The sequence below is a fragment of the Pseudorca crassidens genome, chromosome 3 (assembly GCF_039906515.1).
Source record: "Pseudorca crassidens isolate mPseCra1 chromosome 3, mPseCra1.hap1, whole genome shotgun sequence".
In the NCBI taxonomy this organism is placed as follows: Eukaryota; Metazoa; Chordata; class Mammalia; order Artiodactyla; family Delphinidae; genus Pseudorca; species Pseudorca crassidens.
This window is the reverse complement of record NC_090298.1, coordinates 164,432,534-164,446,473: the sequence shown is the minus strand read 5'-3', so window position 1 is coordinate 164,446,473 and position 13,940 is coordinate 164,432,534. Positions and strand designations below refer to the sequence as shown.

The following is a 13,940-nucleotide window of genomic DNA, read 5'->3' as shown; positions in this document are numbered from 1 at the left end:
CAGAAACAGACTCATAGACATAGAGAACAGACTTGTGGTCTCCAAGGAGGAGGGGTGTTGGGGGAGGGAAGAACTGGGAGTTTGGGGTTAGCAGGTGTAAGCTGTGATATATAGGATGGGTAAACAACAAGGTCCTACTATATAGAACAGGGAACTGTATTCAATATTCTGCGATAAACCATAATAGAAAAGAATATGAAAAGGAATATATATATGTATAACTGAATCACTTTGCAGTATGGTAGAAATTAACACAACATTGTAAATCAACTATACTTCAATTAAAACAAAAAAAGCAAAAAACCCCCCACTAACTCCTCATCCCTCCCCAACCTCAGCCCCTGGCACCCACCATTCTGCTTTCTGTCTCTCTGGATTTGACTCCTTTAGAGACCTCATATGAGTGGAATCACACAGTATTTGCTCTTTGTGACTGACTTATTTCACTGAGCATGATGTCCTCAAGGTACATCCACATTGTAGCAAGTGTCAGAAGTTCCTCCTCTCTTTTTTTTTTTAAAAATACTTTAGCCTTTTGGTTTTTTTTGGCTACACTGCACAGCTTGTGGGATCTTAGTTCCCCGACCAGGGATTGAACCCAGGCGCTTAGTGGTGAGAGCACAGAGTCCTAACCACTAGACCGCCAGGGAATTCTCAAAAGTTCCTTCCTATTTTTTTAATAGTCTTTAAAATTATTGTTTAAATAAACATTTATTTTTGGCTGTGCACGGGCTTTCTCTAGTTGTGGCGAGCAGGGGTTACTCTTCGTTGAAGTGAGTGGGCTTCTCACTGCGGTGGCTTCTCTTGTTGCGGAGCACAGGCTCTAGGCACGCGGGCTTCAGTAGTTGTGGCATGCGGGTTCAGTAGTTGTGGCTTGCGGGCTCTAGAGTGCAGGCTCAGTAGTTGTGGTGCATGGGCTTAGTTGCTCCACGGCATGTGGGATCTTCCCAGACCAGAGCTCGAACCTGTGTCCCCTGCATTGGCAGCCGGATTCTTAACCACTGCACCACCAGGGAAGTCCCTCGTGTTTATTTTTTGTTTGTTTGTTTTTGCGGTACGCGGGCCTCTCACTGCTGTGGCCTCTCCCGTTGCAGAGCACAGGCTCCAGACATGCAGGCTCAGCTACCATGGCTCACAGGCCCAGCCACTCCACGGCATGTGGGATCTTCCTGGGCCGGGGCACGAACCCGTGTCCCCTGCATCAGCAGGTGGGCTCTCAACCACTGCGCCACCAGGGAAGCCCCCTCGTTTTTAAGACTGAATAATGTTCCATTGTATGAGTGGACCACATTTTGTTCATTCATCCGTTGATGGACACTGTGGTTGCTTCCACCTTTTGGCTAGTGTGAATCATGCTGCTATGAATGTGGATGTACAAATATCTGTTTGAGACCCCCCCCCCTTTTTTTTAATCTTTTGGCCATGCTGCATGGCATGTGGGATCTTAGTTCCAGGGATCGAACCCATGCCCCCTGCAATGGAAGCGTGGAGTCTTAACCACTGGATTGCCAGGGAAGTCCTGAGACCACACTTGCAATTCCCAGTAGAATTGCTGGGTTATATTTCTATTCTACAGTAATTCTATTTCTAATTTTTTGTGGACCTGTCATACTGTTTTCCACAACAGCAGGGTGTTTTTCTTTTTGTCTTTATTTAGTTAAATAAGTATTCAAGGAACAGCTGAAGCCCATTTGTGTGCCATCTCGGATCCCCGTCTGCTGCTTCCCCAGACACAACCACTATGAAAGTGTTGGTCTGTCTCCTTCCTGTCCAGGTTTTTCCACAGTTATCTTTTGTCCCTAAACTCAGTTATTCTGTGTCTTTAAAAACATTAGGTTAGGGCTTCCCTGGTGGCGCAGTGGTTGAGAGTCCGCCTGCCGATGCAGGGGACACGGGTTCGTGCCCCGGTCCGGGAAGATCCCACATGCTTCGGAGCGGCTGGGCCCGTGAGCCATGGCCGCTGAGCCTGTGCATCTGGAGCCTGTGCTTCGCAGCGGGAGAGGCCACAACAGTGGGAGGCCCGTGTACCACAAAAAGAAAACAACAACAACAAAAACACATTAGGTTAATCTATTCTACCACACATATCTATCTGCAACCTGCTTTTCTCCCTCAAGCATGTTTGCAGTTTTTAAAAAGCAAGCTATAGAAAAAAAGACATTGAATCTCACGACAGCCAAAACGAATGGTCAGCACTTGTTTCCTCTTTCTGTGTCATGAGGAAGCCTTTCTAACACCCCATCATCACCACAGTGACCATGATCAGGCACATGTGTAATATGCCTGTGAGCTTTGTCCACACTGACATGCAATCGTTTGCAACTACTAATCAAAAACTTACACAGACATCGTCACACAACCACTGATCTACTGCTGACTGTTACAGTCCTGGTTCCGGGGCTGGGCATGCACGTAGCAATAAGACAGACCAATGCTGCCCCGGCCTGTCTCAAGAACAAGGCAGGCAGGCAAACTCCACAACGAACAAGGGGATTTGAAAGAGTGAGAACTTCTACAATCAAAATAAAGCAGAGAATTGGGATAGAGTGACTCTGATCTTTGCTTTGTGCCTCTCCAGATTTTATTATTAAAATGTAAAGATCTTATATGTACAGCTGGATTTTTTTTAAGGGTCTGACTCTTTTTTTTAAGGGTAGCTGGATTTTTTAATGTGTGTATTTGTCTGTGTCATCAACTGCCCAGATCAAGATGGAGAAAATTCCCATCACCTGCCTGGCACCCCTCGCAAGTGGGTCCCATCCCCATTAAGAGATGGTCACAGTTCTGATTTCTGTTACTAAGCATTAGTTTCGCCTGAGAATTTCATACCAATGGAATCATATAGTATCTATTGTTTTGTGTCTGTGACATGCATCCATGTCACCGTGCATCAATGTCATTTGCCCCTCTTTATTGCTACGTGGTACTCCATTGTAGAGATGGAAGACAGTTTTTTGTCCATCCATTTGTTGATAGACTTTTGAGTTGTCTTATGACCTGAACTGTGTCCCCCCGAAATTCATATGTTGAAGCCCTAACCCCCAGTACCTCTGAATGTGAGTGTATTTGGAGATAGAGTCTTTAATGAAGTGATTGAATTAAAATGAGGTCATTAGGATTTGCAGCAGCATGGATGGACCTACAGATTATCATACTACGTGAAGAAAGAGAAAGACAAATACCATAAGATATCACTTACATGTGGAATCTAAACTGTGATACAAATGAACTTATGAAACAAAAACAGATTCACAGATATAGAAAACAAACTTATGGTTACCAAAGGGGAAAGGGGGTAGGGGAGGGATAAATTAGGAGTTTGGGATTAGCAGATAAAATATACTATATATAAAATAGATAAACAGCAGGGTCTTATTGTATAGCACAGGGAACTATATTCAATATCCTATAATAAACCATATTATAGGATATAATAAACCCTCCCTCCCTCCCTCCATGTCTCTCCCTCTCCCTCCATCTCTCCCTCTCCCTCCATCTCTCCCTATTTGTAGGACTTCTATTCTTTACTTTTCAGGCGTGTTTTATGGCCCAGAATGTGGTCTATCTGGTAAATGTTCCATGTTATCTTGAGAAGAATGGCTAGTCTGCTGTTGTTGGATGATGTATTCTATAAATATCAAATAAAACCAGTTGATTGATGGTACTGTTCTCTTCAAAAATATGTTTACTGACTTTCTGCCTGCAGGATTTGTCAGTTACTGACAGTGACATTGAAATGTTCAGTTAGAATTGTAGATTTGTCTACCTCATATTCCAGTTTTTTACATTTTTGCATCACTTATTCTGTCAGTCTGTTTCAGCACATGTATAATAAAGGCTTATTATGTCTTCCTGGAGAATTGGCACTTTTTATCTGTATGTAATGCCCCTCTTTCTCCCTGATAATTTTCCTTGTTCTGAAATCAGCTTTGTGTGAAATTAATAGTTATTTTAAATTAATAGCCGGGTCATTCAAAAATCTCTCCTGTACCTGAGTATTGTTTTGATGATTGCTTTCTCTATTCACAATGTGTTTTCTCTTTTTTTTCCCCATTACTTTATTTATTTATTTTTTTAACATCTTTATTGGGGTATAATTGCTTTACAATGGTGTGTTAGTTTCTGCTTTATAACAAAGTGAATCAGTTGTACATATACATATGTTCCCATATCTCTTCCCTCTTGCGTCTCCCTCCCTCCCACCCTCTCTATCCCACCCCTCCAGGCTGTCACAAAGCACCGAGCCAATATCCCTGTGCCATGCGGCTGCTTCCCACTAGCTATCTACCTTACTACGTTTGTTAGTGTGTATATGTCCATGACTCTCTCTCGCCCTGTCACAGCTCACCCTTCCCCCTCCCCATAACCTCAAGTCCGTTCTCTAGTAGGTCTGCGTCTTTATTCCTGCCTTACCCCTAGGTTCTTCATGATATTTTTTTCCTTAAACTCCATATATATGTGTTAGCATACGGTATTTGTCTCTCTCTTTCTGACTTACTTCACTCTGTATGACAGACTCTAGGTCTATCCACCTCATTACAAATAGCTCAATTTCGTTTCTTTTTATGGCTGAGTAATATTCCATTGTATATATGTGCCACATCTTCTTTATCCATTCATCCGATGATGGGCACTTAGGTTGTTTCCATACAATGTGTTTTCTCTTACCTTTTAGTATGCCTTCTAATTTTTGGTTGAAAACCAGATGTATCAGGTAATTTGAGGTAAATAGGTCTTTAGTGTGAGGTTTTATGTGTTCTTGAACAGGAGATTAGAGTATATTTAATGCTTGACATAGCTGTAAGTATCAGGAGCTTCAATATCCTCTAGTGCCCTTGAATTTTTCTTCCTCGTGTTTGAGTAGTCCCAGAAGCTCATTCTTGAGTAGAGTCTATGTCTTGCAGCTCTCTGTTTTAATCCACTGTTACTGTATTGGGACCCTAATGATATATGGTGGTAAGGTCTTTGGGATGGAATATGTTCTATTATGTTATGATTGAGCCTGCAGTGTTTTGGTGGAGGAGACTGTGCATAGGACTGTTTCTATGGACTGGACTATGAAAATCAGAGAAAGTTCTCAGCCCTTCTTTTTTTCCTTTTTTTTTTTTTTAAATCAGATAGGAAAGCTGAAAAGGGCTGGAGTTGCATAATTGCTCTTTCTCTAATCAGATAAAGCGTTGGCAAGCTAGTTTCCTTTGAGAAATAGCCTAAGATGCAAAGAACAGAATGCACTGTGTATATATCAAAATATTTCCCTGTTTGCTGCATGAAGCATGAGGCAATTTTTAAAAAAAAATATTTATGGTAAGAACATGGTTTGGCTCCTTCAGGAAGAATTCATGAATTGTGGGTGGCCCTCTAAGACTGGGTTCTGCAGACCTTTTAATTCTCGAGCTAGTTTACACTGTGTCTCCAGCAATTCATGTGTTCCTACAGTTTACTGGCTCGAGTGGCTTCTGCTCCCGGTTTATTCTGCAAAGGCAATTTTTAGGAGAGTAGGGCAAGTGTAAGTGGGTGCAGGTGGCTGCAGCAAAGAGGAGAGTGGGTTGGGCCTCTAATGTATCAAGGAGTTGAGTTTGGGTATTCAAGGTTTGACCCTCCTATCCACTGGCACAAGGAGAAAAGAGGCATGTGTCTACCTTTGTAACTTGATTGCCTATTGCGGACCAGGCAGGGTGAGTATCTAAAACCAATTAACAGTCACACATCAAAAGTGGAATCAGTGTCTTTATTAAAAGTTCACTCCTGATGATTGTGGACTGAATTATGCCACATCTCACAAGAATTTGAGTAGCCATGTGAAAAGCACAAGCAACATGTTAAGATGAGGAAGTCTTGAAAAAAGCATTCCAATTCCAGTCATCCTAAGGAGTTGGAGAAATCCAGGAAAATATGTCAGTGGGGTTCCAGAACTCAATTCAATTACCTTAGTTATGTTATTCATTATTTTCATTTGTTTTCTCATGTGTTGAGTTATTGGTGGCCCCTTGCCATGTTGTTTACCCACAGGCAGCAAGCAATCCTTTAAGGGAACAGAACTTTCCCCGGGTGGCCAATAGTCTAAAGCCAACTAGTCATCAGCCACGATGGCTGCCAGGGAGTTCCCCTTCATGGAAAGTCTCTAAAATGTTAGTTGCCTGCTGCATGTGTTTAGAGTGTTTCAGACATTTCTTGACTGGGATCAGTGATGTGAGTTTGTTGAATGGCATCGTGTGTACCCTGGGCAATGCCAGTGACTCTCAGGACAGTGAGTGCAATCGGTAGGAAAACACAATTGCGTTGGGAAGGGCCACAGCGTGTTATGAAGGAGGATGCCCCAAATAAAATATTGACATCCAGGGTACAGAGTATAGGTGGTGTTAGGAGGAAGGTCCGGTGGTGGGATATGAGTGTTTGCTACTGGAAACTCTTACAGTAAACAAAAGGATTGTTGAGAATGACCATTTGACAGAAATGTCTCGTGCAGAAAGGCCTCTATTTATAAGGTGTCACTAAGCCTGAGGATCAGAACAAAGTAATGGGCCCATGTACCGAGGTGGGGGGGTGGGTGGGAGGGTCTAACTAATGCCTCAAACAGCAGGAAGACTCATTTAGAAGTTAACACAGTTTGTCTAAGGAAGCCATTCTAACTTCTATGAGGGCTGTATCCTGGGGTCATAAGAAGTAAAAGTGCCACAGAATGCCTTTTTCTAGAGCCCAGTGTCTTGAGGGTTTTTTTGGTTTGTTTTTGAGAAATGAGTAGGTCACATCAGTGTCTTGGTGAGTCCTTCCGTTTTGGCTTCATCAGTGGTGTGTCTAATAGGATAAGTGAGGAGTATGTCTATATAAGTATATACCATGGTCAGAGCATAGCAAGTAGTCCTGCTGAGGGGATGAAGGGTCCTATTAGGTCTATTTTCCATCAGCTGTAGGGACCCCTTCCTCAGCCTGCAAATTATGTCCATTGATTATACTACTAGGGGCATTGTTTTCCTTATCAGGTACACTTGACAGTTAGTAAGTTAGCCGTGGCAGAGGGGAGTCCCTTGCATTCTAGAGCTTATGAGCTTTAGGGTAGAGCTTTAGCCTAGAGCTTTAGGGTAGAGGTCTCTCAACGGTTTCACACATCATGGGCCCACAGAGACAAGATTAATACCATCAGGTTTGAGAGGTTTCTTATGTGCAGAGTTGGGAGTGACCTTGATTGGGTAACTGTGAAGCAAGACATTCCCAGAGTTCTTTATTCCAGAGTGGTGATAAGGAGTTCTTGTCACTATTGGTGGGACTGGATAGCAAGATCATTGGCAACGGTCAGAGGATCTGTGAAAATGTGCAGATGAGTTTGACTATTGGCCAGGGCATCCTGTAGTGCTAGTGTGCTTGCTGGAATTTGAGCGGATGCTTGGGTGCAGTTTTTATCAGGGATATCTTCTTTGATCGGGGGCAGAACCTGCCATTCTCTCCAGTGGACTCCATCGGTGTGGTGGTAGCACATGGTCTATAAAGTATATGAACTCTCATGGTCCTTCATGTGATCCTAAGCGACTCTCCAAATGGCCAATGAGTCTAGAAAAGGGGTGACCTCCTCCAGAACAACTGCATTACTCAGAAGGGAACACACTTCCTCCTGTAGTTGAGATGTGCCAGAGGTCCCAATTTTGGCTTTATCCTGTAGGTACCATTATCCTTTCGATGAGGAAGCCTCTGTGGTGAAAAAAGCCTGAGGGATCCTGGCTTCACGACTCAAGACAAAATGGAAAGCTGGCTACACTGAATCATCAGCTCAGGGCCTCTGAGATCCTCCATTTCCAGACTGTGTCCATTACCAACAGTGGCTGCTCTCTGTTTAGCACTAGGCTGAGAATAGTTTCTTACACCAGAATGTCCTGGTTTATGGCCATCATGGGTGGTTTAGAGACTTGAGAGGCATGAGGGGTGGCTGCTAGGGCCTTTGTGGTGTAGGAGTGTGGGGAGGGCAATGCTAACGTAGTGCCTGTTATTTGGTCAGAGTCTAGATCCTTTTGTTTTCCTGTTCAAAATCTGCTGATGTTTAAGTATTTTGTAAGTAAGCAAGTAGAGATGATAATTATGGGACACCTGGGATTGTTGCAGCTGAGAGGTATGTACCCATGACATGGGTTTGACCACTGTTTCTTCCACCATCTCAGCTCACAACCCCCTGGTGTTGCCACAGAGAAATTTTCCAGAGTGGGGCAGGTGTGGATTTCTAAAGATGTTTGCCAGTAGGGGGCACAGAGTAGGCTTGAGCTGGAAAATGTAGAGCTGGAAATGGCCTAAAGATGAGCCTGGAAAAGATATGATGCTGATGATCATGAATTAGGATGTTCCCAGGCAGATTCCACTTGGGGAGACTGTGGGATACACCTTTATGTTTCAGAACCATAGTACTTCCAAAGAGCTGACCGTGGAACCTAACTTAAACTCAAAAGATCTGGGAGCCCTCTCACTCCACTCCTGTTATGAGATGAGGGCCAGTGCAGCCCTAGAGGGTGTTTTCTAAATTGAGATTTCAAGAGAGGCCTGTTGAGGACTGAGTCCTTCTTCCTGGTCCTTCAATTCTTTGTAAGTAGTACCAAAAGGTGGTGGAAATAACTGTTGCACATGTAAAAATCAAGATTCAGCAAAGATTAACATTTTCCTAGCATGTGAAAGCATTGCTCTTTGTTAGTTATTTTAAATACCTATATATACCATATTTTAAGTGTAGTTGTGAGTTTTCACAAATGTACAGTAGCGTTACCACCAAAAGATGGGTTATACTCCATCACCCCAAAAGGACATTTTTGTGATGCCCCTTTCTACCAAACCCCTTCACCACTGACTGATGGTTTAGGTCCCTAGGTATGCCTTTCCAGAATGTAACATAAATAGAACATATTGCCACTTGAGTCATCTGTGAAATTTGATGCCGTATTTTCTTTCAGAGTGAGTAATTTCTTGCAGTGTTATTCTTCTTTTTTAAAAAAATTATTTATTTGGCTGTGTCAGGTCTTAGCTGCAGCATATGGGCTCTTCAGTTGCAGCATGCAGTATCTTTAGTTGTGGCATGTGGGTTCTAGTTCCCTGACCAGGGATTGAACCTGGGCCCCTTGCATTAGGAGCACAGAGTCTTAGCCACTGGACCACCAGGGAAGTCCCTTGCAGTGTTCTTCTGAGTTTAAAATTTTGACAAGTGATAAGTTGGTGGCATACATTAGGCTTTCAAAACTGAGATTCCATTACTGTGAGCTCTGTACGTTTGGGTAATAACCTCTTCTACCATGGTTAACCTTCTCGTTAAGACGTTAGGAATGATGGAAGGAATGACTTGCAGGGACGTCAAAAGGGGGACTAATAATTATGAAATGACAATCTTTACAGTGCTAAGAAAATGTAAGTTAGCACTAAAAATGGACAGAATTTGGCTTTCCTTTACTCTTTAATAAAACTCAGAGCTGTTACTTTTGTATCCTCCTACTCTAGAATATGTGCTTTAAGTCTAAGCATATAGAAATGATACCTGTGAACAGTAAGATGGGATATGAGGCTTTGTGGGTCACTGAAAAGAAAAAGCTTTCAACTAATTCTCTTATAGAAAGGCATTAAAATTTTCCACTATCTCCTTTCACATTAAATTAGGATATTACTCAAAATTATACCCTCTCTCTGTAGCTCACCTCAGTTATTCCTTGGATGATTGCCTTCTAAACATCCATAGCTCTTTTTGTTGTTTCCACCAGGAAATCACAGTAGACTTACATAAATATCACTCTACTCACGGTATAAACTCAGGCTGGGCTAGAACAGTGCAGATGAACATAACCTTTTCTCAGACTGGGGGGAACTCCAGGGTTTAATAGAGTATATACTGTTTCAGTCAGTATACAAGCAAAATGAAAATGCCAAATATAAAACTTGAAATAGTTAAAGTGAATAGTTTCTTAAAGGATGTTAAACAAAAAGATGCCACAAATATCTGTGGCCAGATCAAAGGAAAGTCTCAAGTCCCAGAAACCTATGTCCAAACTCATGATCACATGTTGTGTACAGGAAACTGTAAAAATGAAGATGAACCATATTTATATCTTTACCTTTATGGGGAATCTTTACTGTTAATCAAAGAAAGCAGGACTTTCTACACTGCTGCCCTCTATTTACTTCCACACCCAAGCAGTTCCTGTAACTTAATAGAAATGCAAGTGATCAATAATGACATCCTCACTCACTTGAGGCTCCTACCCTCATAAGAAAGATATACACACACTCCCAGCCTCTCTATTATCTGACATGTCATTATTTACTTTCCTTCAAAGCTCTCATTTCCATCTTATAAACCAAAGCTTCATCAGTTGTTAACTATCTCCCTTTTCCCACAAAAATATGAGCACCAGGACTGTAAGAACTTGTTTCATGCCTCTATATCCAAATCCTAGAGTGCCTTATTTGTGCTAAACTGGGTATGTGTTGAATCTAGTGCCAGGCATGTTGAAATAGCATCAAGAGTATAGTCTCTGAGCAAGAAATGCTTAACTAGAACAGTGATCCTGTCTTTCTCTCTTGCTAGGTTTGTGTTCTCTCACAATTTACCTGAACATATAGGTATCAGCTGAGTTATAAAGGAGATATTAAAAGGTATCGTATACTTTACTAAGAAGTGAATTTATATATTTTCACTGAGGTACTTTATGGTAAACACTATCCATCCAGTATACCACAGGAAGTATAAGAGTGTTTAGATAATGGGTAGGAAAGGTAAAAAGTAACACCAGGGGACTGGATGCTGGCCTTGTGTTCTTTTATCATGTTGAAGGGAAAAATGTCAAACACTTGCATCATCAGACAAAGCTGTTCAGTGATCACAAATGGATCAAGACAAAAATAAGGGTATTTTGTAACCATATCACTAAAAACGATGAGACAATTCTAAATCATAAAAATTACCAAGATTCTGCTCTTCTCAATAATATGACTGACTGTGGAGCTTCCTGTGAATTAGATTTAGCTTCACTACACTGTTTTTGTCTTCTAGAAAACATTGATTATGATTACCTATGATAGAATTAAGTTCACCTTCTTGCAGCATCCAGTACATCCAGAAACATCTTGCTTCCCTGAAGAGTAATCAAATCACCTACCAAAAGCCAAATTGTAAATCCTTTTGAGCACCCTTACTGATAAATCCAGTCATTTAGGGTTTGTGGTCATTCTGAGTACTACAATTTATGACACCACTCTTGTTGACTGCTGGTGTGATCCCAGTGGGTTCTGGCCACACGACGCTGACAAAACAAATGAGAAATTCGTTTCAAGACAAAAATCATAACTATGTAGAAATAAAAATAAAATTTACCCGAGGAAAGAAATACCGGAACATGTATACACAAGGGATTATTGAATGAGAACGTGTAGCAATTAACTTGACCAAATTACAAAGTTCACCTGAAAATTCATAGTCACAACAGAATATTTAAATATACGTGTTCAGGAAATGAAAAACACATTTATTAGTGTGCAAACTGTATGAAAACAGTTAATGAAAATATTTCTAAGAAACAACAGAAGATTTTGTTCAACAAAAATGTATTGTTTGTAATCACAATCAAACATAATTGAAAATGTACTGAGGAATTGTGTACAGCTGTGAGCAACGGGAAGCACCCACAATCTGCCTGATATAAGGAAGGTGCCAATTCTCACTTGGAGGGGCTGGGCCAGGGCAGTCACTGAACAGTGCAGCAGAGGAACAAACTCCAATATGGTTCTTTTGGACTGTGCAACCATAGCTGTCATAGTGGAATCAGGAACACATGGTCACTATCAGTATTACCAGAATTAGGTGTTTACTACACAAATTAGACCTTGTATGAATATGATCTAGAGAAGATGGACGTCCAAGCATCAGAGAACACTCTGAACCATGAAAGTTAGAATTAGTTGCCTGGTGGACTCATGGAAACTTGCAGGAAAATCCAAATCCAAAATACGATGTATCTTTGATGTGGAACTTGTGAAGATGTGTGGAAACCTACACGTCTGAGAAAATGGAAGTCAACCAGCTGATTATGGTTTCCAGGATACTCTGGATTGGCAGGGTAAGGAATCAGGAAAACAGACTAGAACAAGTGTCCTCAAAGTTCCTGCACGTCTGTCTCCCTGTACGCTGCTGAAATCTGACTAATGCCTCCTGTACTTCTGAATTTCAAATCTCATGCAAGTGAGGCTACATGTGAATTCTCACATGGAACCATAAGAGAAATGGATTATAGAAAATGTCACATTACCCAGGTGACAAAACAAGGTAGGAAAGCCAACTCCAATTCTACATTTTATTGTTCAGTGACAGTTCTGTCTTAACAATTATTTTTTTAGTAGTTATTTATTTATTTGGCTGCATTGGGTCTTAGTTGCAGCATGTGGAATTTTTATTTTTAGTTGTAGCATGTGAACTCTTAGTTGCAGCATGTGGAATCTAGTTCCCTGACCAGGGATCGAACCCGGCCCCCTGGCATTGGGAGTGCGGAGTCTTGGCCACTGGATCACCAGGGAAGTCCCTCTTAACACATTATTGACAAGAGGTGTATTAATATATCTTTTGTTACCTGAATGTTATTGACCAGAGATGTACCAATACGTTTTTAGAGAGTGATACAATTAACATCACTGTGCAGAGTTGTTAGAGCTTAAAATTGATCAAGGTTCATTATACAACTTGTGATTGTCATTATCATTCACACTTTGCTCCATTAGGTTTTTGTTCCAACCTTGTTATCTATTATAAACGCAAGTTTATGGCCATACAATTTTCAAAAATGATGCATCGTGAAATTTTGAGTGAAGAAGAATTTTTTGGTGAATTTTATGCAGATACTTTCTCTGATTGTCCATGTGACGTATATACTAGTGTCTCAGAATATAGTTCTGATTCAGACGATGTGAATATTATACCAACAAAAAGACAAAAAACCTTAATGATTGATTCTGATACAGGAAATGAAAATGAAACTCACAGTGCTGGAGAATGCTCCTTTGCTTCTACAGAAGAGTGGACTGAAGACAACATTTCATGAAAATCAGAAGACTCTACAGTGTGCCAGGTGCAAATAACCCACAAAGTGTTAGTGAAATAACAATATTCGGTAACAACTTTCTTGAGTTGGTTCCTTCTCAAACAAACTTGTATCACCAACAGAATGAAAAATCATATAAAAAGTATGGTAAGGCTTTAAAATGGACTGATGTAACCAACAGTGACACAAAGAAGTTTCTTGGGTTAATACTTTCGATGGGACAAATAAGAAAGTCACACTGGAAAGAATATTGGTCGACTGATCCCTTAATTGAAACACCTATCTATCTTTCGAAAGATTATGAAGAGAAAAAGGTTTGAACAAATAGACATTTCTTCACTTTAATGATAACTCGGAAAACTCCACTTCCTGCAGAATTTCAAAAGTTAAACCTCTTTTGGATTATTTTCTATCAAAATTTCAATCAATCTGTATACCCAAACAAGAGCTATCACTTGACGAGAGAATGATAAAGTGGAGAGGACAACTCAGATTCAAATCCTGGAAAACTTACAAAATATGGAATTTTGGTCAGAATTGTTAGCGAAAGTGAAACTGGTTATATATGCAACCTTGAGATTTACACAGGTGAAGTAAAGAAACTGCAAGAAACAATATTATCAGTCGTACAACCTTATCTTGGTTCATGGCACCATATTTACCAAGACAATTATTACAACAGTGTGTCCACATCTGAAATACTGTTGAAATATAAAACCAGAGTTTGTGGGACTATAAGAGAATCATGGTCTACCAAACCAATTAAAGGAGAAATCTAAAAATCTACAGAGGGGAGAAATAACATCCTTATGGAAGGGAGAAGTGATTCTTCCTATATGGAAAGACAAGAGGCTAGTCCGCAGGGTGACAACTATTCATGATGCTTCCATAGCA

At 40.9% G+C, this 13,940-nt stretch overlaps 1 non-coding gene across 1 annotated transcript; it reads right to left on the bottom strand.

Moving 5' to 3' along the window:
- Positions 1-9,059: 9,059 nt before the first annotated feature.
- Positions 9,060-9,132, bottom strand: TRNAR-CCU (transfer RNA arginine (anticodon CCU)). The gene has a single exon. It is a non-coding gene; the product is annotated as a tRNA-Arg (tRNA).
- Positions 9,133-13,940: the final 4,808 nt, after the last annotated feature.